Raw genomic sequence first — 27,844 nt, forward strand, 5'->3', positions numbered from 1 at the left:
TAATGGGCCTTACCCAAATTCCTGATTGCTCTAAAGCACTGGTTGATTAAGTGGCTTACTCAAGGTCACACAGTAGGCAAATGAGGGCTGATGGAATCAAACTCTGTACCATAGGAATTAGCACATTTGCAGCTCACAGCCTGAATCCAGTGTGCCAATTGCCAGTTGGCAAAACTGTTCATATCGTGTAGAGACCTATCAAGCTGAGAGGGCAATTTTTTCATTATCACCTTTGTTTGTAAAAATAAAACTGTACTTCCTTTTTATAAATCTCTGCCCCAGAGCTTCCTAAGACTTGACAGCAAAAGTTTTAACATTTTGAAAATGAATCTGTGATGGCTATAAAAAAGAGAATTGCGAAGCTGTAGCACATAAAAACATCTTTTGCAGGGGCGAATCACCTCCTTATACTATCCCAGTGAATATCTGTGTATAAATATATATATAAATATATATATATATATATATATATATATATATATATATATATATATATATATGTATATATACACATATACAGGTACATGGTATTTGATCTATGACACAATTCATCTACAAAAAGTGTCACAACTGATACAAAACACATTTCATTGAAAACCGATATGACTGAATCATATTTGACAGTAAAGTGTGTAAGGCTACAGAAAGTCACTCCTGATCTGGTATGGGACTATTTATGATTAAATACCTGCTATACTTTTAATTGTATGTCTAAACACTATGCTTTTGTAAATATCTTATGCGATCATATGTTATCTGCTATATTTTATAACTGTATGTGTAAACCACAATGTTCATGTAACTATCTTATGTATAGTATGTTAGTAATTGTTTCTGGAGATTTTCTCCCCAGGCCTCTGCTGAAAACTGATGTATCTGCCCAGTCAAACCTCCCCAGTAAACAAATGTGAAATAAAATAAAAAATAAATGTCCATTTAAGATTTGCTAATCTTTTTGGCAATTATTAATCATTTAAGCCCAAAGGCATTTTCATATAATTTGTTTTCACTGCACAGTTTAAGATTCAAGGAGTAATTTTGTAGTCACTATGTGAAATCTTTTCAGCTAAAACAGTGGCACATTTTGTTTGATGGGTACATATAAAAGTCAAAATGAAAATATGGACTCTAAGTAAAGAGATGTGGGAAACTTAAGGCCATTTGTTGGAAGTTCCCAGAGAAAAATAATAGCAACATTTACTGGAGTTCAGTGATTTCACTGCCAACTGCTAAGGAATAAAGGCATGTCTCTTACAAAGAAGGTAATTCTTTGCCTTGGTGCTAGTAATTCAGGATTTATGTGTGGATAGTTCACTGCATCCAAAATGAGATGTTAAGTAGGAGCGTGGGAGGCGACAATGGATTATTTTCTTTATTTCCAGATAAAAAAAAAAACAGTGGAAAGTCTATCTTTTTTCTTTTTTTTCTTCTTTTTCTTCATTTTTTTTAAATTTTAATCCATGGTCACAGTTTGTGGAGTTATTGATAGTGGAGGAATCCCCCACTGTCCTTGTAAACAGGTATGCTGGGATGAAGGTAACAGCAGATGGACAAGGAAGTTCTGTTTATTTGTTTGCTTATTTATTTACTCATTCTTCTTTTATTTTAATATTTATTTTACAACTACAATTGTCTGACAGCTAAAGACACTAGTATTAATTCCATTTTCATGGCAGTTATTGATATAGGTACCCCATATGTATTAGGTGAGATTGTTTAACTGCATTAGGTTGACTTAGACTTGCAGATTTTAGAGTTTTGTTGCTTTTTAATTTTTTTAGTGTTTAGTAATCAAGTTATAGTTTGAAAGCTAAGAATAATAGTCCATGTCTGTCTCTTGTGTACTACAATGATACACTAGAAGTATGAAAATAAAACAAATACACTCCCAGTCAGCGAACGTTCCGTTTACCTTTGCCAATTTTTTTCGGCTTTTTCCCGGTAAAGGGTCACCACAGCAGAACTCCAGTCTGCTAATGATTGGCAGTAGATTTTTACAGAAGGCGGAGGTGCCAGCTCGACACCCAACCTTCAGTGAAGCCAAGCCGAGAATCGAACGGGAGAACCTCTTGCTGTGAGGTAACAACGCTACCACCGTACCTACAATTAATAAAATAAAAACAGCACACAGGCTACGGAACAATGCAAAGCTGTAAATATCCAGTATCTCTATAAAGGAGAGATATCACATAAACCACATAAACTCAATAGTCAGCAACAAATTTTTATTACATAAAATCGGCAAGTGCTTTCACCCTTGTGGGCTTCATCAGACCTTAAAAGACTAACCTAGAAAATACCATTATATACAGATGACCACTAAAAAAGGCGCCAAATCTAATACACAACCATTAAAACTTTTAAAGAGCCAGTATCTCACTAAATCAATACTGGTACCTAATAAACAACTCTCAATGAGTCCATAACTTGCAACACATGCTGTCAAAAATCTCATACATCTATTAAAATAAACATAAACAATAAACAATAAACAATGTGCAAAATTCATATGCATACAAAACATAAATATATGACTAGCACTACAAATATAAACCTTTTCAATCTCTATTGCACACTTCATAATAAAAATATAAAAACATGTAATATATATATTAATATAAAGGTGTACCAAACTACTAAATATAGAAGTTTTGAGATAGCTGCCAATGCATAATATATACCTTATAATGCAGAGAATATCCGCAATATAACATATATATATATATATATATATATATATATATATATGTATATACATGTACAAAAACCTACTCCCCTACTTAAAACCACCTATCACTAAAAAACATACCTTTGAAATACATTAATACATAAATAAATAAATAAGGTACCTGCAGATGACTAATAGTCAGTGTACCTTATATGCGTACATAACCAAGTCTATACAGGGCATCTACTTCAAACCCTTAGATTTCAAAAATGGTTTGAGGGGTACCTTGTCATTGAGGCCAGGATACTGATCCACCCTTAATCTAATTATCCACCTGGCTTCTTGTGTTTCAGTAAAATTCCTAATGTCCCCACCTCTGAAGCTGGGAGTCACAACCCTAATAACATTAAACCTAAACCCATGGGTGGAGTCTACTCCCAATATATGCTTAGATAGTGCATTAGCATTAGAACCCAACCTAATCTGATACAGGTGCTCACGTATACGGTCTTTCAACCTCCTATCACCAGCGATGCACTGATTGAGATGATAGAAAGTAAGAAAAGGTGTGCTTTCTCCAGTCACAATGGTTGGGAGTTCAAGTCTACCAATGTGCATCGTTTAACAGCACTATCTATGTGGTGATTTCCAGGGTGTCCAGAAAACTATAAACATTGTATCTGATGAAAAAATACCCCACTCTAGAAGGCAAGGCATACTTATGAGTAGACATACTTACTGCTATTCTATATATGACCAGACTTACTTAGTTACTACTATTGTATACATGAGTAGACTTACTTTGTACTATTTTATACATGACCAGACTTACTTAGTTACTACTATTTTATAAATGAGCAGACTTACTTACTGCTATTTTTATACATGAGCAGACTTACTTACTTATTGCTATTTTTATACATGAGCAGACTTACTTACTTACTACTATTTTATACATGAGCAGACTTACTTACTGCTATTTTATACATGAGCAGACCTACTTACTTACTTACTGCTATTTTTATACATGAGCAGACTTACTTACTTATTGCTATTTTTATACATGAGCAGACTTACTTACTTACTACTATTTTATACATGAGCAGACTTACTTACTGCTATTTTATACATGAGCAGACCTACTTACTTACTTACTACTATTTTATACATGAGCAGACTTACTTACTTATGTACTACTATTTTATACATGAGCAGACTTACTTGCTTATTGCTATTTTTATACATGAGCAGACTTACTTACTACTATTTTATACATGAGCAGACTTACTTACTACTATTTTATACATGAGCAGACTTACTTACTGCTATTTTATACATGAGCAGACCTACTTACTTATTGCTATTTTTATACATGAGCAGACTTACTTACTGCTATTTTATACATGAGCAGACTTACTTACTTATTGCTATTTTTATACATGAGCAGACTTACTTACTTACTACTATTTTATACATGAGCAGACTTACTTACTGCTATTTTATACATGAGCAGACCTACTTACTTACTTACTACTATTTTATAAATGAGCAGACTTACTTACTTATTGCTATTTTTATACATGAGCAGACTTACTTACTTACTACTATTTTATACATGAGCAGACTTACTTACTACTATTTTATACATGAGCAGACTTACTTACTGCTATTTTATACATGAGCAGACTTACTTACTTACTTACTACTATTTTATACATGAGCAGACTTACTTACTACTATTTTATACATGAGCAGACTTACTTACTGCTATTTTATACATGAGCAGACCTACTTACTTACTTACTACTATTTTATACATGAGCAGACTTACTTACTTATTGCTATTTTTATACATGAGCAGACTTACTTACTTACTGCTATTTTATACATGAGCAGACTTACTTACTTATTGCTATTTTTATACATGAGCAGACTTACTTACTTACTGCTATTTTATACATGAGCAGACCTACTTACTTACTTACTACTATTTTATACATGAGCAGACTTACTTACTTATGTACTACTATTTTATACATGAGCAGACTTACTTGCTTACTGCTATTTTATACATGAGCAGACCTACTTACTTACTTACTACTATTTTATACATGAGCAGACTTACTTACTTATGTACTACTATTTTATACATGAGCAGACTCACTGCAATTTTATACATGAGCAGATCTACTTACTAGTATTTTATACATGAGCAGACTAACTTACTTACTAGTATTTTATACATGAGCAGACCTTACTACTATTTTATACAAGCAGACTTACTTACTTGCCACTGTTTTATACATGAGCAGACTTAATTACTGCTAGTTTATACACGAGCAGACCTACTTACTAGTATTTTATACATGAGCAGACTAACTTACTTACTAGTATTTTATACATGGGCAGACTTAGTTACGACTATTTTATACATGAGCAGACTTACCTACTACTATTTTATACAAGCAGGCTTACTTACTTACTACTATTTTATACATGAGCAGACTTAATTACTGCTATTTTATACATGAGCAGACCTACTTACTAGTATTTTATACATGATCAGACTTACTAACATTTTAGACATGAGCAGACTTAATTGCTTACTAGTATTTTATACATGAGCAGACCTACTTACTAGTATTTTATTCATGAGCAGACTTACTTACTTACTAGTATTTTATACATGAGCAGACTTACTTGCTGCTATTTTATACATGAGCAGTCTTACTTACGTACTACTATTTTATACACGAGCAGACTTACTTACAACTACTGTATTCACCATTGATGCTAACACTCCCTGTCTATTATTTCTTTATTCTCACACTATCAAGCCCACTAACAACAAATGTTCATTTTATTAATGCCCAGACAAAGCAACATATCCAGTACTCAATGACTTTTTCAGCTGTTGTAAAAACTGTAACTTTAAACTCAGGTACAAGGATTCAGTGCATCTAGCAATTATCTGAGTATCAGTAAAACTGTATCAAGTGCTCATTTATAATTAACAGCTGGGTTTAGATAGTGTAATATCTACAGTACTTATTTCCACAGAAAAAGGGTTATTTCTTATATTACAGTTATGTCTAAGACTGCAAAAGAAGGAAAATATAGGTGTTAGCTGATTTTTTAACTACTTGAAATACTGTCCATGCAATCTTAATTACTTTTGATTTTTCTCTTCATCTCCTATATAGGTGAACCTAGGAGAGGAGGACTGTCCTAGTCAACAGAGTGCAATTAATAAAAAAGCACACAGACAGCTAAATAAATAATTGCACAGACTATTTGTACATGTATCAGTGAAGTGCAGGAGGGTTTGTCCAGGATTTGGATATTCGATCCAATGGGGAGTGGCATGAGGAAGCATAGGGGCAGCAGAACTATCCATGTTCTGAGAAGGTAGGTTGCCAGTGTGGGACTGAGATGTAGATAAGAAAGGAAAAGTGGAACAGTGTGACCAGGAAGATGTTTAAAATGAGATCAGAATGTTAAGTATAGGCTTGGTACAGGGAATGGATCAATTGCCATGCTGTGTACATAAAGATATGTAGATGCTGTCTGGCAGAGCTTTGATCAGGTTTTAAATTTATTTAGTAATCATGTGACACCAACAAGGTACAGATGTCCCTGTCCTGTGGTGGCCAAGGAAGGCTAGTCTTTGTAGCCTACAGCCTTTGCATTCGGAATTAAACAATGTAAACAGAGACTGAAAGAATCAAATCCAAGATGGAGTAAACTTGCCAACAGCTGACAGCTTTGATGGATGAAGCTTGCGACAGCTGTGATATATGTAGCTTGCTGACAACTGACAGCTTTAACCTTCTGTATTATATGTACTACATTTGTTTGAACTCAGGATTTATATCAAAAGACTGCAAAGTGGTTGCAGGAGTACTGCTGGGGCCTATGAAAGATCCAATTAAATTTAAGCCAATTAGCTTTACTTCCACCCTTGGAAAAGTGGTTCAGAGAATTCCATGGAAAAGGATGGTGACATTCCTGGATACTAATGACCCCCCCCGACACAAACACACATGCACGCACAGGCAGCAGCATGTCTTCTTATAGTGCTTATTCTGTTGGACTAGTTTGATAAAACTATATAACGAAGCCACCACTAACTTTAACAAGAAGCACCCATAACTGATGGTTGTGCTGTATATGGATTTTCAGTATAGCATCTGACACCATGTCAAATAGGAGATTATGAAGGAGACATGAGGTACAGGTGCATGAAAGTAGAAGCAGTGCTGTTAAAGGTAAATGGAGGACTAGCTAACAACTCAAGTAAGAGCAACAATAAGTGGGAACATTTTCAAGTTAGAATACCAGAAACCAGTGTTGAACTAAAGGGCTTGGTAATTAGGTCAGCCCCATTTAGTTGTTTAGCTTGTCTATGATATAGGAAGAGAAGTAAAAAAACAGGATTGCTGTTTTTGCCCAAATTAATGTAGCAAACAGGTATGAAAAAACTAGACCAGTGAATTTGATAAAGCTAGCATGGTAAGCAAACGTATGGATAGAATAGGGAAGAAGGATATGGGCACATTATACTTTCAGGGCTTCGGGGGATTGAACTTAAGGACAAAAAGCAGGGAAGGGGTGGTGGCAGTTGAAACTTGAGTGTATCAATTCTATTTTAATGAAATTCTGCTTGGCAAAATGCTTGGGGTCTTGGAATAACCTAGCACTGAAAATGGTAAAGTGATAGCCTGGCATAATTGAAAGATAAGAAGGGGAAGAGAAAAGCAATGGACTACTGTTTGTGAGGGTAACTGCCATAACTAGTCTGAGTTATTACAGAACTGGCCATTTACACCCGCTCATGTGTTATAGGTTCATAGGTTGGTACTAAGCTATCAGCCCTAGGGCCTATACAAGCCTAGCCATAACAATTCCCTGGCTATTTCTTCCCACACTATTTACTTCCATGGACCCTTGTCTAGCAGGGCAACTGATGTGATCCCTGGGGTGAACTTCCTTTTTCCCATCCAATCGTCAAGGTTCCTTTTGAAGAGGGCCAAAGAGGCGCTCTGCTTGACATGTATGGGCAGTCTATTCCAGAGACTGGGGAGTCTCTGGGTCAGGAACCTATCCCTCCAGCATGTTTTGTTTATTGTGATGACAAGGTTTAGATCCCTGGAGCGTGTAGCTCTGAGAGATTGGGATTTCTTTAAGTGTAGCATGTCCAACAGCTCTGGGTTTGACATGGCCTTGTATATTAAGCAGAGATCGCCTCTGAGTAGACGATATGCCACAGAGTATAGGTGGAGTTTTTTAAGGTGGTCAGCGTAGGGCATCTGCTTTAGGCCAGTGATTCTTTTAGTGAGGTATTTCTGCGACCTTTCCAGTTGTTGCAGATGTCTTGAGAGGTACATACCAAATGGGGCATTGTATTCTATAATGGGTCTAATGATTGATGAGTACAGTGGGAAAATGACCTCCTTTTTTCTGGATCAAAATCCCTTAGTGATGAGATGTGCCACATAGAAGGATTTCCTGACTGTTGTGGCGATGTGGTTATCGAAGGTGAGACCACTGTCCACCTGTGTCCCTAAGTCTCATCACACTTTTGGTGTTTATTGTACTGCCACCTATTCATACTTAATCAGTATATTTATACTTAATCAGAATAGCAATAGACGTATTACATTATAGGGACCTTCTCTGAGAAGTTTTCTTGTGTTCCTCATGTGTGTGTGTGTGTGTGTGTGTGTGTGTGTGTGTGTTTGCATCATATTTTCCTCCCCTGATGTTGGTGGTTATCACAGCCAGCATTGAAGCTATTCTCATTAATTCCCCTTTACAGGGTGATAGCCTAACTAAAGTGTCAGCATCATCCAGGCAGCTACTGTTTTTTTTTTTTTTTTTTTTTTTTTTTTAAGGCCCTCCTGTTTTGCCTTGTGATATGCCAGAAGAGCTCAAGTGAGGGTTGAGCAAGAAGAGTGGTCCAAGGGTGGGACGGCACTTGCTTCCACAAGTGACTTAACTGTCAAGAAGCCCTAGCTCCTACCTAAGCAGATGGTGCCATTCTATTTCCAGTCTCGAATGGAGGCTGAGAGAGTTTATGTTCTGCACCAGACTACCATCCCCAAACTTTCTTCAGAAACAGGAAAGGAGGCAATACCTCTTTCCAGCTGGCTTCTCCAGCATTTGGTCCAATAATTATGCCCGATCTGACTAGGACACAGTCAGGAATTCATTCCCTCTATGTCACTGAGTCAGCATTTGTGTGGGTGTTTGCCACAGTCTATGTTTTTTTCTCACATCTTAAAACATGTAGGTGAAATGACAATACTGAAATTAGCCCTAGTCCTGCAGTGTATGCGTGTCCTGCAAATTACTAATGTTCCATCAAGGACTACTTCCTGTCTTATGCTTATTGCTAGCTAGGATAGACTATTGAATGTGCATGGATAAATGGATTTGGATTATTGACCATTTCTTCTTCTTAATTTATATACTATCTTTGTTTTGTCTTTTTTAATGAAATCTTTTGCATCCCTACCTCATGCTAAACAAATGCTTCTAGAACTTTAAAATCAGACTGCATTACTAATTAATCAGTAAATGAGATCTTGACCTCCAAAGGGCAAACCTTGGAGGTGTAGCACGCCCCCATGCAGTGCTACAGTATCAGTACTGAGACAGTATCTAAACTTATTTAACAGTGTAGCAGTATAAACAAGAGGATATAAAATGCTGAACAGCTGAGAGGATGGAATCTAAAGTACAAAATCAATCAAAAACTGAAGAAAAGTTTATCATTATGTCTTAATGTCTGCTGCAGTGCTAATGTCCGCACATTCACTTTTAAGCTGTTATTATTGTTTTCATATTTATTATAGCAAAAAAGGCCTGATAGGGGTTGTCATGCTTATGTGATATCATCTTATACTTATGGCTTTGCCTCCCTGGTGTAATTTTATGGGGACTCAGTGCACTGATATAAGAAGAACATTTACTGTGGAGGTATCTCTCTACTAGCTTATTATGAGAGTATTCTGGCAATAGCTTTACTATCTTTTGCAATACTGTTATTTGAGTTTTGTAAAGGGCTGTCTCCTACAAAGCATTTTAAGTTACATTTGTATGTTGTTGTTTGTCTTTCGGCTTTTCCCGGTTAGGGGTCGCCACACGGAACTCCGGTTCACTAATGATTGGCAGTAGATTTTCACGATTGCTGAGGTGCCAGCTTGACGTTCAACCTTCAATGAAGGCACGCCCATTTACGCATGTTTTTCGAATGCCCACCCAACCGCTGGGAGGACATGCAGACTCCACACACAGAAAGCACTCCCCGCACTCCAGCCGAGAATCGAGCGGGAGAACCTCTTGCTGTGAGGCAACAACGCTTCCACTGCACCAGCGCATTTGTATGCTAAGCTTAAAAGAGTAGCTTATTTAATACTTTTATTCAGACTCAGAATTGTAAATCCAAGCCACTTTTTTCTAGCTCAGTAGTAAAGCTGGTCATGTGTAACTGATAACACACACAAAAAGACTGGTGGCAGTCATTACCCAGATTTAAAACTTTTTATTGACTCTATAGTGAGAATCAGTAATATACATAGTTATTTTTTTCTTAAGGTATATTGGTAACTTTCTGAAGTGACAGTAAATAACAAACCCTTGAAGTCTGGTATAACCTCTTTACCATATACAATGTCAAATTAAACAGTTTTAGATGAAAAAGGTATGTTATTTTTGCATTTTATTTTGTTGATAAAGATAACACCCTGCTGTAACATCTTGAATGAATGAACCCACAGAGTGTTTCTACCTAAATTAATGCATAAGCTACTGTATTTCCATATTAAATGCATCAGTATGAGTTTCTTACTTTCTAGAAAAACAAGTTGTTAATTGTGCTTTGCAGGCAGAACACCTTAGATGGAAAATTAAGATGTGATGATGTAGTAGTAAGAAGCTGCTCTTCTAAAGAAGTTATTTTCACTTACCCATAATGATTTGCAGTTGTATGTAAATCATTACCCAATGCATACCATGACATCATTTTGTGGTTGTGGATGTAGAGAAAAAATAAGTACACAATGAAAATAAAAACTGAAGCAACACTCTGTAAGCTACATCCTTTTGAAAAAAAATCACTTGCAACTTTAATAGGAAGTGCAACTGGAAATTAAATTAATTGCAAAACAAAGATGGTTCAGAAAGTGAACTATACACTTCAAGGTCATCAAAGTTCAAGACCAGCTACCCCACCTACATATATGATGTCACAGATTATATAACAACTACAAATGGTACCATAAGGAAATGATGTGAGATCTCTCACCAAAAACTGGTATGTGGAGAAGCTGCAGAATTAACTTCTGTCGAAAACAGTGAGAATCATATTTAAATTATGTTTTCTTGGTATGTATCACCTTTACAGTTTGATGAAAGTGAAAGAATAACACTTTGTAATGAGAAAAATATGACAAACTAATGGAACTTTTTTAGGAGACCGATTTACCAACTTACTGTGAGGATACATCATATATTTGTTAGAGGTGTTTAAATATCAGAAAAGTAGTGACTTAGTTTAGTATTTCAACAATTTGGGCAATGTTCTCTGATATAAATAACTGCCTTCATGAGCAACCGGTTTTGCAGCACATCTGGTGAAGACAGAGTGCCTCTTAATTATGACACAGTTATCTGCAACAGGTAAACATACTACGACTCGTGGGGCAAAAAGAATGAAAAGACCCTTTAATAATCATTGTTTTGTACCTCACTCTGTACATGATCATGCTTTAAATATTAATATGCTGTATGTAACAGGCAATAAAATATATGTTGTGACTGCCTATTGTCTCAGATCATGGATAAATAGGATGCTAGAACCAGCCCACCTACCTGATTAACAAAGTTTAATAAATACATAAGTTTGTGTTATTTATTGACCAGGTAAACCCAGTAGATACAACTGTCTCTGCAGTGATGTCCTAGTAACACTGTCTGGCTAAGAGATTTGTTTGAGGTCACATGGTATGCAAATGGATACCGACAAAATTAAACCCAGGAGCATAGGATGGCTGTGCTAAACTGCCACACAGGCAGGGCAGATGTAACACAAGAAGTGCAGATTACAAGTAAATTGATGAAACACAGGACAGAGTACTAATGGGGCAGCATTAGCTACCAAACAGGAAAGAGACCCAAAAAACTGCATGTATTTCATCACTGCTATACTCTCTGTGCAAGAGATCATTTGCTTAACCTTTGAGTCAAGCAAATTTGCAAAGGCATTGCATCCAGAAATAAAACATTTGCAAATTCTATGCAAAGTAGCAACTACTTAAAGTTATATGTTTACGCTGCAGTGTTGCAGTTAGAATGGAATAGCAAATTGTACTGTATGAGAATGCAGGGAAGAAACACAAGGCTAAGTGAATCAAGGTATATTGGAATAGTAAAGGAGGTCAGTGTCGAGTGGAAAGACAGTGACAGAGAGGGGACATTGAAAGTGGCAGGAAACCACTGTGGTCAAATTACTTCAAACCAAGAGGCAGAAGGACAGGAGAACAAAGGGGGAGAACAAGACTTCACAGACAGATGGAGTGGTGATATTGGATGGGTGAGAGAAATGTGCATCATAGGCCTACACAAGCTCTACCTGGATGAATACAAAAATTCAGTTCAAAATGACTCACTTGCCTGAATGTTACCTGCACAATGCAGCTATATACTATTTGTGTATAACAGAAGTAATGTACAGTTTTTGACTACTGCTGCTGTGAGTAACAAGGCAAGTACTATATCTGTAAACATGACATTCACTGTAGTATTAATTATGTATATAAGTAAGTCACTGTAGTCATTGTGGCTGAAATGATAGACTAATTTTATAGCTAGGTGTTTAAAGGAACTGTAAGAAGAGCGTATGCGATTTTGATTATATCTTGAGCTCCTGTGCAGCAGTAATGCTCTCTTATTACTCGGAATGTTTAGTACTGTCTTATAATGTGTTCCTTTCCAGAAAGGAATATTAGGCAGCCATTCTGTGATTCTGACATGCATTCCTTTTTCAGCCAAGGCTTCTTTGTCTTCTTTTTCCTGTGATGCTTTATTTGTACCTCAAGTTCAGATGTTTACTTTGACTTTTATTTCTTTCTTTCTGCGCCTGTTGACTTAGAAATGCACTGGCTTGAAACAAGATCTTCTCTGATGCAGCTGTTAGTAGATGTTTTTTTTTTCATTACAAACTTTGAGTTTTGCTAACTACATATTTCTGGCTAGAATGCTATTTCCTTCACTTGATTCAACAAGTGGCTGCTTTATAAGTAAACATTCACATCTGTACCCAATAGTGAGTGGATGAATCAGTGAATGACTAGATGGATACCAGTTACACAAAAACAAGAAAGTTTGTTTTTGAATAAAAAAAAAACAGTAAAACTCTTTAAGAACATACAAGTAAGAAAAACAAATGATGCCATTTAAAATTTAAAAATTCACTGACAATTTTTCATGAACTGCTCAAAGAAAGGGCTCCCTTACTTGAACTGTGAAACCTGAAGCTATGAGTCTAGACACTTAACTTCAATTCCAGAAAATAACAGTAAATTTCAAAACTCTGCCTCTCTCTCTCTCTCTCTTGCACTTTTAAATCATTTGTGCATTACGGCCTCACCCCCCCCCATTCTCTGACGGAGAAGGGATGTGCACTTGCCACTTATATATGCTATCCCTAAGATCACTATAGGCGGGGAAATATTCTAAGATACTGCAATTTCTTAATTTATATAGAATATGCTTTATAACTGCACTTAGAATTTCACCATTCCAAGGAAAACATTTACCCTTCTTGGATTTTCAATAGTTACCCAAAAGAAAACTTAAATAAAATGCAGAGGTTCTTAATCAGTGGAGGCAGGGTACAAGAGGAAAATGTTTAGTAATAAAAATTGGTGCTATACTTCTATGACCTATCACTGATATTGTTATATTCCTTTGTACAATTATATTATGTTTATTCTATATGTGGTTTGTTTCCCTGCAAAACAGAAAGCATCTCTCATTGTCACAGTCAGCAAGAATCCGGAAAAATCACAAACTATTCCAGCTAGAAATGCCCTATTAACAAAAATCAGTCTGTAATAGAAAAACAATCACATAGAAATACCTCAAGAATTATTTAAAGATGACCCAATTTTAAACCACTCCATGTCACTGGAATCAGCATACAAAAAATCGAAAAGGAAGTGAATGCAAGCAAGGCAACCATCATCGAGTCCCTAGATACCCTTTTCTAATAGCAACACAAAACAGCAATGCGTATTTCCCATTACATTAGCCTAACTGTAATAATCTAGTACCTTATCTTACTTCAAATAACTGCATTTCTTTGCAGGATAGACAGCTGGTGGCAACAGCATATAGTCTGCAAACATAGTTGTTTCCTACTATCTTCCTAATATCATTAGCTAATCCTTCCACCACTACTAATATTGCTACAAATCACATTATTCTACTGGCTAGAAGTATCACCTCTCATTACCTTACCCAGAGACCAAAGGTCATTTTGAAACCTCCCACGGCTGTGATTACTTCTCTGCAGTGATATATAAACCAAAACAATCAGGTAATCAGTGCACCTTACATTCAGCTGTACTTAAACACTCTCCAAATTCAATCTTCTCTTCTTGTTCTCTTCTCTAATTTTTAATCTTCTATAAACCATCTGCCCCCTCAATTAACTGTGTGACAGCCAGTCATAGAGTCATAAATTCATAGGTTCATAGATACATGTTTTTTTTTATTTATTTGACATTTGTTGACCAGGATAGCTGACTGAGCTAAAGCCCTTTTTCAGCAAAGGCCCGGGGAGAAAAGCTCCACAGTAATATACAATTAGTCAATACAATAGCACTATAAACAAACATTGCAGAAGTAAAACATTGTGACACTTGTCAATTATACAGAGAATTTTCATTTCAGCAGAGGTGCAAAGAACAATGCAAATACAGTCATGTCATATTATTTAAATTAAGACAAGCGTCTTTACTATAAGAAATACAATTACAGTAGAGTCTAGGGTAAAAATCTTGCAAGTAACAAGGGAGTTAGAAAAATAAGGAAGACTGCTGTTAGTGTTGGAGATTTACTGAGATGTGAATAAGTTCTATAGGGAACTAAGGTATGGAAATAGGATTAGAAAAGGATTAGGTAATTATTAAATGGTCAGGATGAGAAGGGAAGGTTATGTGAGAAGGGAAGTTAGGTGAAGGGAATGGAGGAGCAGAATAAAGAATGAGCTGAACTAAATGGGAGTTAATAAGGTGGGAGGAGAGGGAGGCGTAGGGTAGGGTAGGGTAGGGTAAGGTATATGCTAGGGTCTTTATAAGCATAGTCACCCAACCAAATCTTATCCCTATGTATCATGGCTGCTTATTAGAAGAGGGTATGTTAGTTAGAAAGTTTCTAAATGTTATTTATGGGGGTATGTTACTTTGGGCATAGCTACTCTTGGACATGGGGGCCAGACCCAAGGTAAATTTCTGATTTTCTACCCATTGGTCAATGTTGAATAAATAGTGTGCTGTGTCTTTAGGAAGCATTCCAAAGACTGAATGTGCATATAAATAATCAGCACGTGCTAGGTTCATTGAAATTTTGTGATTGAGCCACAGAGTGAACATCCACGAATGTAATAGCTGTTTATAAGTCTTTTTAAGTTAAAGGTATTAAGCCCATTCCTGATGTATTTGTACATAATAAATCTGCTAGAACAGATCCCACAAAGTCTTGTCTATTGTATTTAACTAGGCAAACAACATGGTGTCAGAAGTGGGATTCCAGAGGCTGCTTTCTAGAGCTGCAAGGTGCAGAGATAACAGTGAAGGAAACAAGCATGAAAAAGAGCCAGAAAATAACCAACGGTAATGAAAGCTTGCAAGAACAGCTTACTTTATAAAAAAGATAAAACGGAGCATTACAAGCCCATAAACCACATTATTAAACAAGCAAAAGCCACAAAATGTTTAAGATTAAGATATTTGATAAAATGAGCATCAGAAAAGCACATAAGACATTAGAAATTACTTTGCAGTCGCAAAACAAGTATGTTCAAAGCAAAACAAGTGTGTTTAGAGTAAAATGTGCATGTTTAAAGCAAAACGGGCATGTTTGTACATTGGGTATGTAAAGGGATTAAAGGAGCAAAATAAATATAATAAGGGCAAAAATAAAGCAAGGTGGCTGCATGTTTTTTGGCAAAATGCTGTGTTTTGGTATAACTACTACTTCATGTTGTATCAAGGGAATAACTAGAGTTATTTAAAGTATCTCAAAATGGGTAAAACTGCTTACAGTGTGTGCTTATTACTGTGCATTTATTATGAAAAGTGCAACTATTTCACGAAGTACAGTCAGATACAGCTATTTTGTAAACTTTCTTGTCCTGGGCGTGTCTATTCGCAAAGTGTCGCCATTAAAGAGTGTTTCTTGCACTGTAAAGAGTTATTTAGCAAAGTACAGCCATATTGGGAAAGTTTCAGTGTGCTGTGTATTGTTTGTTTGCAAAGTGCAATTACTTCGAAATGTTTCTTACTCAGAGCTTCCTATGCCCAGTTTATTCGCACAGTGCAGTTATTTTGGAATGTTTCTTACATTGATAAGAGGTGATTTCTAACAGTACAGTAATTTCAAGATTATTATAGTGCCCAAGAGATTTATTTCGCAAAGTTCGGTTATTCAGAGGCTTGTGCTGTTGGGCAAAGTTACAAGTACTGGCATAAATTTCTGGCATATGTGTATGTTTGTGCATATTCGCAAAAGCTTTCACTGGTATCTGTTAATATGGCAGATGGGATTTTGAAAGCCCTCACCACTTGTGTTTGATCAGAATATTGGAGAGAATTGGAGAATATTTGAGCAAGAGTATGATATTTTTATACAAGCAGCTTATTCTGACAAAGATGCATGCACTAGGACATTCAATTTGTTAAACCTAGCTGGGTTAGAGGCCATTCAAAGAGAACATTCATTTGTGTATGCACCAGCAGTATATGAGGGAGAGGGTGAAAATTGTCATATTGTTGTACAGGCTGAATGAAGGGAAGACCCTGAGTGTTTGAAGTGTAAATTCAGGGAAATGTGTAGCCCCCAGACGAATGTTCCATTAGATAGGCATTTGTTTTACACAAGAGATCAGGAACCAGGGAAAACATTTGCAATTTATATAACTGACCTGAGAAACAAAGCTAAAATGTGTCGGCTTGGTGATTTAAAAGATGATTTGATAAAGGACAGGCTTGTGTGTGGTAATAACAGTGCTGCAGTGAGAAAATATTTTACTTTGTGGCAGTGATTTGATGTTGAGTAAAGCTATAGAGATTTGCCAAATCCATGAAGTTACACAAAGGCACACAAGTATGCTTGCAAGTGATAAGAGTATGGTTTCAACAGGCGCCAGAGCAAATGTAGACAGTATGCAACATGTGGCAAACAAAAGCAGGCCTAAGTACATGGCAGCCGCAGCCCCTGCAGGTCAGTCAGGGAAACCACATAGTTTTCCAGCAAGTTCTAAGACTAGTTCAGTTACAAGCTCAGTACAGTACAGGCATGAGTTAGCAAAACCCAAATCCAGCTTTTTTTTTTTTTAACTGTCACAATTGTGGTGCAAATCATGAGTCTAAAAGATAGAAATGCTTAGCATTTGATCAGCAATGCCACAAGTGTAAAAAATTGAACCATTTATAAAAGTTTTGAAAATCAAATAAACCTCACACAGTTATAAAGAAGGATCACTCAAAAAAGCAAACTGATCAAGTGGAATTACTGCAGTCTACTTTCTATGTAGATGGTGTATCAGTAATTGGTGAAAAGGTTGATGCAGTAAATTTCTTGACAAAAAAATGCAGTGTTTTGTACTGTTCAGATCAATGGTAAATCCACCGAACTGAAAGTAGACACTGGTTCAAAGTGTAATGTTATGTCATCAGATACTTTTGACTCAGTAAGAGCTGATTAACAACTCAGTATGACTAGTTGTGCAAAACTTGTTGCTTATGGAAGTGAAGAAATTCAAACCGAACCCTCAGTGGTACTTTTATGTTGCTTGACAAGGAACTGTTACAGCTTGTTATTCTATGTAGTCTGAAGACCTGTGCAGTCATTATTGGGTCTCAAACACAGTCTGAGAATCAATCTACTTTCTTTTACTAAAGAAGTTCATCATATAAGCACATCTCCTAGTTCCAATTTTACTGAAGCCATTTTCTCAGAGTATGCTGATGTTTTGATGACAAGTTAGGCAAACTTCCAGTTGTGTATTCTATGAAGTTAGACCCGGAGGTCAGTCCAGTGGTCAGGCCAGCAAGAAAAGTTCCTATAGCTATACAGAATAAAGTCCAGGCTCAGTTGGATAAAATGGTGCAGCAAGGTGTGATTTGTCCAGTCAAAGAACCAACTGAATGGGTGTTGTCTATGGTAGCAGCTCACAAAAAAGGCTCAGATGAAATCAGGATATATATTAACCCAAGAAATTTGATCAAAGCATTAAAGAGACCACATCATCCAATGTGTACAGTCGAGGAGGTTTCAACTCTAATACCGACTGCCACTGTTTTTTCTGTCTTGGATGCAAAATGTTCATTTTGGCAAGTGATGCTTGATCGCAAATCCTCATTACTGATTACTTTCAGTACCCCATTTGTCAGATATAGATTTCTTAGGATGCCATTTGGAATACATTTTGCAAGTGAAGTCTTTCAATGTGCAATGGAACAATTTTTTTCAGGTTATTCTCGTGCCATAACAGTAGATGATTTATTGGTTGGAGGCAATGGTGAAACAGAGCATGACAGAAATCTTAACAGAGTTCTAGACAGGGTACGTGAAGTGAACTTAAAACTCAGCCCTCTGAAGTGCAAATTCAGACTACCAAAACTTACATATGTAGGTCATTTGTTTACTAGCACTGGCTTTAGACCAGACCAGTCCAAGCAAGCAGCTATTCTTGAAATGTCAGCACCAGGTAATGTTCAATCTCTACAACATTTTCTTGGTATAGGCAATTATTTAGGCAAGTTTATATTAGACTTCAGTGAGTTGACAGCACCTTTGAGAGAGCTAACGCACAAAAGTGTTACATGGTCTTGGTTGGAACAGCACCAGAAAGTATTTGTGGTCCTTATGCAGAAAATTGCCACCCCACCTATGTTAAGATACTATGATGTCAATAAACCAGTAACTCTTTCCTGTGACACTTCAAAGTTTTGTCTTGGTGCAGTCATTCTTCAAGAAGGCAGACCAGTAGACTATGGATACAGAACTCTTACCTAAACTTAAATGCAATATGCTCAAATCTAGAAAGAACTTATGGCAATAGTTTTTTGCATGTTCAAAGTTTCGTGATTATATTTATGGACGAGCTATTCAGATTGAAACTGACCACCAACCTTTAGTTACTATTTTATAGAAGCCTATGCATTCAATTCCAGCGAGATTACAAAGAATGATGCTTAAATTACAAAAGTACATCTACAAAATGGTCTATAGAAAAGACAAACTTCTTTATCTGGCTGACACCGTATCCAGATCACCCAGAGATACAACGGAACAGCTTCATGCAGAGAATTTTGACTTTGATGCCATGGAAGTGCATAATTTTTCTATCATGTGACTTGAAGAGCTGAGAGATCATACAAAGACTGATCCAATTTTGCAAAAGATCAATCACTACATTAATGTTGGATGGCCGTCAAAGCAATCTTGTGTACCATCTGAAGTGCAAACTTATTTTCCTTACAGAGATGAGATGTTGATGGAAGATGGCATTATTTTCAAAGGTCCTAAAATTGTTGTTCCTGCTTCCTTACAACATGAATATATCCAAATTTTGCATCGTGGTCACCCAGGAAGGTGAGATGACTAGTATTTTGGCTGTCTCTAGCAAAAGACATAGATAAAGTACTTTCTTCTTGTTCAGTATGTAATAGTACTAAACCACATTTGCAAAGAGAATCACTTCAGCTAAGTCAAGCTCCTGAACTGCCTTGGTCAACAGTAGCCACTTATATATTCGAGTGGAACAATCAGCATTACTTGGTATTGGTAGACTCTTATTCAAACTTGTTTGAGATTGATTTATTACCTAACCTAACATCCACTACTGTTATTACTAAGGTGAAATGCCATTTCTCAGTCCATGGTAGTCCACAAACGTTATTTCTGACAATGGTACTCAGTTTACTAATCAGTTGTTTCAGAAATTTGCAGAAGAATATGACTTGGTACGTCTTACTAGTAGTCCAGAATATCCAGTCAAATGGACTACCTGAGCATGCAGTGCAGAGTGCAAAGCAATTACTTGAGAGGTCAAAACGTGACAATACCGATGTCTTTTTGAATCTTCTCAATCTCAGAAGCATACCCCGTGACGATATACTTGGCTTACCCGCTCAGAGACTTCTATCTAGGCAAACCAGAACAATGTTGCCTATCAGTTCCAGTTTGCTGAGGCCTAAAGCTAAGAACAACAAGACAATTGGAGCTCAACTATTCAGAAAGCATTCTTTCCAGAAGTCCAGTTATGATAAATCAAGCAGATTTCTTCATCCATTGAAAGATGGAGAGAGAGTCAGGATACAAATGGCAAAAGTTTTTGACTGGACTGGTCAAGTGACAGGTATATGTGCCCAGCTGAGATCCTACCTAGTAGAATCTGAGTTAGAATATAAAGTAAGGGGGGGGGGGTGGGGCATAGCCCCCACCTATTCTAAATGTTTTAAACCATAGACATAGATATTGACAACTGCAATGAGCAAGTCTTTCCACAAGACAATATATACTCAAACTATGTGGAGGGCTACGCCCCTCACCCCCCTTACTTTATATTCTAACTCCAGGATTGCACTTTAGTGGGGAAGGGGCCATATATAACTTTCGACTAAATGAGTTTCAACCAAATGAGTTTTCAGTGACGTGAGCTTTCATTCAAGTGTGCTCACCCAATGGACATTCGACCAAATGCGTTTTCAACCAAACGTAGTAGACCCATGTGTGTGTGTGTGTGTGAGTGTGTGTGTGTGTGTGTGTGTGTGTGTGTGTGTGTGTGTGTGTGTGTGTGTGTGTATATATATATATATTTAAAGCTATAATGCCAATCCATAAATAGTTTTAACTCAGAGGTCTTCAACTATTGCTGCTGATCTGGCATTCTCTGTCCACCTTTACCTTTGGCTAAACTGAACTCTTTCCCAAGCTTCCCTTTGGTTATCCTATACACAGACAAAGCTTTTTAAGACATTATATATATGTGTATATATATATATATATATATATATATATATATATATATATATATATATATGTAAAGCTATAATGCCAATCCATAAATAGTTTTAACTCAGAGGTCTTCAACTATTGCTGCTGATCTGGCATTCTCTGTCCACCTTTACCTTTGGCTAAACTGAACTCTTTCCCAAGCTTCCCTTTGTTTATCCTATACACAGACAAAGCTTTTTAAGACATTTTCTATGCTTTAAAAAAAACAACCCTGGATTAAGTGGTATTGCCTTAAAAGAGTCAGAGGGAGAATGAGCATCTATTCAACTTGCTTGTTTTGTTCCACACTCAGGTCCAGCATCCTCCATTTCTTAGTCCAATTTTTACAATCTGTTAATAATCAACCATAATTGTCATTTGTAGTCTCTTTTATTGTCTCAGCCAGATTAGAATCTATGTAGTTTATATTTTTGCGTTGCCATGACTTAGGGTGCATTGTCAAACCTAAATAAGCAAAAGCTCAATCAAGTGAAAGATCATTTAGGCAATATTTTTTCCCAGGGAAAGGACATGGTTGGCCATCATCGTGCGTTTTCCCATTTTCCCACTGTAATGCAATCTCAGAGTTGGTATATTTGGTTGGGGGTGTGGAGTGCACAGCCCACCATATTGGGGGTGTGGGGTGCGAAGTCCCCCACTTTGCTGAGTTTTAAATTTAGTTTTGTTTGTTACAGTTGGTGGGTGGGCAACTATTTTTTTCCATAAGAAAGTGTTTGTTTAAATGATCGTTCACTTAATTGAGCTTTCTCTTATTTGGGTTTTACAAATAGTGATTCATTCAATTAAGCTTTTGGTTAAATGATATAGACACTTACATCTTCTGTTAGTTAATATTATACTTAAAAACCAAAGGTTCATGGTCTGAAAGGATGATGGATTGCACCTTCCATGTTTGCATTTTCTGTTAGTTAATGTTATACTTAAGACCAAAGGCGCATGGTCTGAAAAGATTATCTGTTATACCTACCATGCTTGCACTGTATATTTCTCTTCCTAAGACATGTAACTCTTATCTATTCTTGTCTTAACACTCTATACATAAGTCACAGTCATTGCCATCAGGGCAGCTAGGCATCTTCCTATTCTTGGGATTCTTGTACACTTAGGTGCCCCTTGAACATCTCTGTAGTGGGTGATAACATTAAAGTCACCACCCCACAATATAGTTGAATAAATTTTAATAGTGATCCACAAATATCCCTCATGTCTTGATAGGATGATTTTGGTGGTCTATTCATGCTTATTAAAGAGACAATTTTCTATTCGGATTTTCATTGCTACACATCTTACCTTTTTCATCTATAAATAGTTCTTTTAATTTATTTTATGTGTTATGTTTGAAACATATCTGCACTCCTCTCTTTATTGTTTCTTGTCCCTCAGATGCTATCACCTGTGAATAAGCAAATATGAATAACTCAACTATGTTCTGAAGTGATGTGTGTTTTTTTGTAACAGCACTATGTGAGGAGATTATTTTCTAAAATATCTAAATATCTTCTCTTGCTTGATTAGGTTATCCAGTCAGCTCATGTTCAAAGCAGGAGTGTAATGATTTAAAATCAGTTTGCTTCTTCTTCCTTTTATCTTGAACCCCTCTCTTTCAAATTTATCAAATCTGTTCCAAATCTCATTTTTCTAATCCATTATTTCTGGATGGCATTACAGCCATGCAGTGTATCATGTCTACACACATATTTAACAATGAAAAACATTTTTTCTATAGTTATATACAAATTAAAATATTTTAAACAGTAAACAATACTTTCCCCTTGTAACTGAGTGTCTTCTTCCAAAGTTTGTTGGTTGCACCACTTAGTGCATGCCGTGGCCCTATCAATGTTGCAAATCAAACTCAGTGAATTGCTTATGGCTGCAGGGCTCTAAAGTATTTTAATCCTGCCTCTGCCAATGCATTTAACTGTGGGAGGATGGCAGAATGGTTAAGGTGTTTACCTTGCAGCCACAAGGTGCAGGGTTTTATTCTCACATAGGGCAATTGGCTAGGCTTAAAAAGGCCCACAAAGGCAATTAATCTAATACTAATCTATGAACCTAACTGTATATAACTCTTCAATCTAACATTTGCCAGTCACCTAATTACATTTATTGGATTCCTTTTTGCTCCTGATATTGTTATTCATTGTTTTAGTAGCGTTCCTGCCGAAAGCCAGAGAGGTGCACAGCAGTTGTTCACTTCCAGTTAATTGTTTGCAAAAACAAATAACTTCACAGTCCTGTCTTTACTCTCCCACTTATCCTTGAATACTGGGAAGTGTTCTGTATTTTTCTTCAACATTGTCTCATATTGGAGCTTTGAAATCAGCTCCGTTCCCTGGTCTTGTGAAACAGTGGCTGATTAATTATCCTGATCTCTCAGTGCATAAATCACTTCCTCTGCTAATAGAAAGGTCTTTGGTCCCTAGAAAAAAAAAACATTTTGATGTAGGAAGGGTATAGCATTCCAGGACTGGCACTGTTGGCACTTTTGCATGATTTGAATAAATGTAGCCCTTCTTTTCCTAGCAGTCCTGCTGGATAAATACTCTTTTTTCTCCAAACAAAAGCTTTTTTCTCTGGTTTCCAGATGAGGAACAGCAAATGTTCTTTTACAGTATATGTGGCAAAGCAGACTATTAACTAGCAAGAGCGCAGCACATTTACTGTGTTACCTCATGTGCAGATGTGGTGTTCCCTTTCAATCAATATCTCCTCGTGTCTCTGTCCTGCCTTCTCAGGGATAAACCACTTGTAAGTTCTTTCATCTGGCTCAGTTTTCAAGGTCTGCCATGTGATTCTCAATCTGTTGCATCCTTACTTGTCAGTCTGTTTGGTGAGTGTTTTGCTGACTAGTGTATTTTTACATATCATGAATGGCGTCTGAGTGGAGGCATAGAGTACTTTCTATTTCCTTGAATTTCATTTCACACTGTACCATATAGCGATCTAGGTTGTTTTTGATCTCTTGCAGCTTTTGCATAATCTGTGCCAGTATGGAATTTTCATCCCAGCTTTCAGGGTTGTATTCCCCTGTCAGGGTCCACTGTAGTTCTGTGCCATTGTTGACTTATGCTGTGCCATTTGCACCTCCTCACCAGTGTCATCCTGGGATTTTCTTTTGCTTACATGTTTGCCTTACACTTATCAATTTTCAGAATAGACTTTTCAGTTATCTTATGAATTTCTCCCTAGGATGGTCTGTTTTTTTAGTTGTTCCCCTGTGTTTCTCAATTTTGTACCAGTGGAGCAGGTGAACTTAACTCTTCTGTCATCACTGGAAGTCCTGGACTTACACTTTTTTAGCACAATACTTGTAATTATTGTATTTTTTGTTTTATATTTTTACTGACTGCTTCTAATTGTATTTTCTACTTTTATTGCATTACTTGTGAATGTTACCTGTAAATGGTCATTCTTGATCAGTGCGCTACTCAGGAGAACAAATATAAATACAAATAAAATTAAATAAAATAAATAGAAACAAGTCTACTTTTATTGTTTTCCTACAATATTGATACCCATGATATCCTATTCTGCTCTCACATATTTCTATGTTTCTAAATAATATTTATAACACTTTCTAACTACGTGTCAAGGTTAATTTAAAAACATTTTCTTTGCCTCACATCTAACTTTTTAATAGAATTTACATTAGAAAACATTGAAATCGCTTACTTCATTAAAGTGATTATCTGCCTTCTTACACTTACACATCCCCTTCAGTTTCAGTAGTGGCCCCTCAGAGAAACAGATGGCCTATTCCATTAAACATCTGGATGTTCCAGTACTTTATCACAAAATTCCTGCAGCAATTTTAGATCACTGAAATAACGCCACTTAGTGGTGAATAGTTTTATGAATTTCTTCTAATTTCATGTTCAGTGTCTTCAAAAATATAATTTAGATTAGACACTCTGATATTTATTCTTAAATATTAATGTTGGAGTAATAGTTTATGGATATTGCGTACATGTTCATCCTAAACATGACTGACCAGTATCTGCAAGTGTAATGGACTATAGTTATCTTGCATTAAAAAATGACAGAGCACTTCATCTACCATTCAGTCACACACACAGTCAAACAAATGAATTTCTCATTTTCAGACATATGTGGGAAACTATCTTGAATTAAACACATATCCTCAGTCAATGTGGATGCAAAACCAAAGTCCAGCAGAGGTAAACAACCACAACACTGACATAGAAAGGCAGTCTTTAAGGTTCTTCACACTAAGAAGAGAAGAAAGCTAATGTGTTGCGACTCATGTCCTGCATAAATCTTTACTGGCATCTCTGTTTCATCCTTGAATGTTTTTTTTTTTTTTTTTGAAACCATGGCTGTGTACTAACATACCTTTCTAATTTTGCTAAATTACACTTATGTATTTGCACAGCATTTTATTTTTATTTTATTTGTATTTATTTTCCAGAGTAGAGCACTGATCTCCATGGACTTTTTTCCGTCTCAGTCCAGCAACAGTGTCTGGTTACGTGACTTCCTCACAACCACACAGTAAGGGAATGGGGGCTGAGGGAATCAAACCTTGCACCACTGCACCAGAGGAAGCAGCTTATTAATCCTCTAAGCCAACTGCCAGAAAACATAAGCATAACATTATTAGCTAAATTATAAGTGGATTTAGAGCTGTTTCGCATATATTTTTGCTAAGCACTTCTTTACTGGTTTATCTGTCTTTTCTACATACCTTATCTTGTATCAGTTGCATCTGTTAGAGACCCAGTACTAGAAGCAGATTAGTCACTTGCCACTTGTAAGCTCTGTAGTCTCTGATCAACACCTGCTATTACTGTTAACATTTCTGAATGGCCTTTCATGCCTAACTTGAAATAGTGCTTTGTGCACTTACCTATGCACATTTGTTTTCATGAAGTCAAGTCTAGAATGATGGGTTCTGTTCAAAAAATAACCTCATTGGTGTATTGGTAATGGGTCTATATCTTTTCATCAAAGCCCCAATTCGCCAAACGCCTATTCATTGAACTTAAAGCATCAAATACCATTTCATCAAAGAATGACATCAACGAAAAGATTTCTCATGGAAAAAAAAAACTGCTTGGCCACTAGAGCGAATGTAACACAAATTACATTATTTTAAACACACCAAGGTGGGGGTCTTCACCCCCACACCCCCCTAATTATATATCCCAACTTTGAGATCACACTACATTGGGGAAATGGGCAAATTTGTTACAATGGCCAACTAACTCCCTTCCCTGGGAAAAATATCGATGAGGTAATCCTTTGCTGAAATGGTATTCGATGGTTTAAGTTTCATAGGTTCATAGGTTACTACTAGGCTAACTGCCCTTGTGGGACATTTTAAGCCTAGCCAATTACCCCATGTGAGAATCAAACCCTGCACCTTGTGTCTATAAGGTAAACAACTTAACCATTAGGCCACCCTCCATAAATAAATTCCCACTGTCAGTCTCGAACCCAGGACCCTGGTAACACTAGTCTGTACGACCTACCACTAAGCCATGATTCTCATTCGTTTGACGAATAGACGTTCGGTGAATTGGAGCTCTGATGAAATGATAGGTTGTAATCTCACGTGTGGCATTATTGTAAGTGAAATGAAAAATACCTGCATTTTGTTACAATAACTTGCTGCTACATTTTATGACTTTCACAGTTCTGCTTAATGTCTGCACAAATATTTCCGTAAGCCCATTCATAGGTGAGTGTTAGGATGTATATATAACATGTTTAATGCATTTTATGTCCAGAAAACTTTTCATTTTTCTGATGTGAATTACACATTAGCTATTTTCATTCATCCATTCTGTTATTATGTCCTTAATTCAGCTGAGTATTGCAGAAGAGCCATGCACTACCCATGCTTTAAATGGACAGAAACCAGAGAAACTAATTGCGAATATGGTACCACTCCTTTGCAGGGTACACTCACATAATCACTGACACAGCCAACATGCCAATCAGTAATTTAGAAAAAATGCAGATTTACCTATGAACCACCTTTGGAATGTGGAAGAAAACTACACCATCCTATGAATACCCGCACTGACATATGAAATGTATACAGACCCCACACAGAAGGCACAACATCCAATAACTTAGTTACTGAACCAAGTGCTTTGAGAAGCTATGCAAACCTCTGCACCACTGAGGGCTATTATTACTAATTTGCTGCAATGAGCCATTTTTTTCAAATGCTATCCCTGATATTTTTCAGACTTATTGATTCCATATGAATTATTTAAGCCACTTTCAGTATGCATCCCTCAGGAAAGCTGAGCCTATAACAAATACCTACAAAATCATATGAACACATTGCCATAACACTGACATCCATTCAGAAGTATACAGGGGTGCAGTTGGTAGTGCATTTGTGGGCCATCTGGCATCCAAAAACAAGCTCTGACTATATATTTTACATCCTTACCCAAACCATGTTCATAGGTTCATAGGTTCATAGGCTGGTACTAGGCTATCGGCCCTAGGGCCTATACAAGCCTAGCCATAACAATTCCCTGGATATTTCTTTCCACAATATTTACTTCCCTGGACCCCTGTCTAGCAGGGCGACTGATATGATCCCCGGTGTGATTTTCCTATCTCCTATCCAATCATCAAGGTTCCTTTTGAAGAGGATCAAGGAGATGTATGGGCAGTCCATTCCAGAGTATGGGAAGTCTCTGGGTCAGGAACCTATCCCTCCAGCATGTTTTGTTCATTGTGATGACATGGTTTAGATCCCTGGAGCGTGTGGCTCTGAGGGATTGGGATTTCTTTAAGTGGAGCATGTCTAACAGCTCAGGGTTTGACATAGCCTTGTATGTTAAGCAGAGATAGCCTCTGAGTAGACTATCTGCCACAGAG

At 36.7% G+C, this 27,844-nt stretch overlaps 1 protein-coding gene across 1 annotated transcript in view; it reads right to left on the reverse strand.

Moving 5' to 3' along the window:
* Window positions 1–27,844, reverse strand: part of LOC122797791 (histone H3-like) — a 149,162-nt gene that overhangs the window by 120,801 nt on the left and 517 nt on the right. The window lies entirely within an intron of this gene.

This window comes from Protopterus annectens, chromosome 3.part1, assembly GCF_019279795.1.
Source record: "Protopterus annectens isolate FY-2018-M chromosome 3.part1, PAN1.0, whole genome shotgun sequence".
In the NCBI taxonomy this organism is placed as follows: Eukaryota; Metazoa; Chordata; order Ceratodontiformes; family Protopteridae; genus Protopterus; species Protopterus annectens.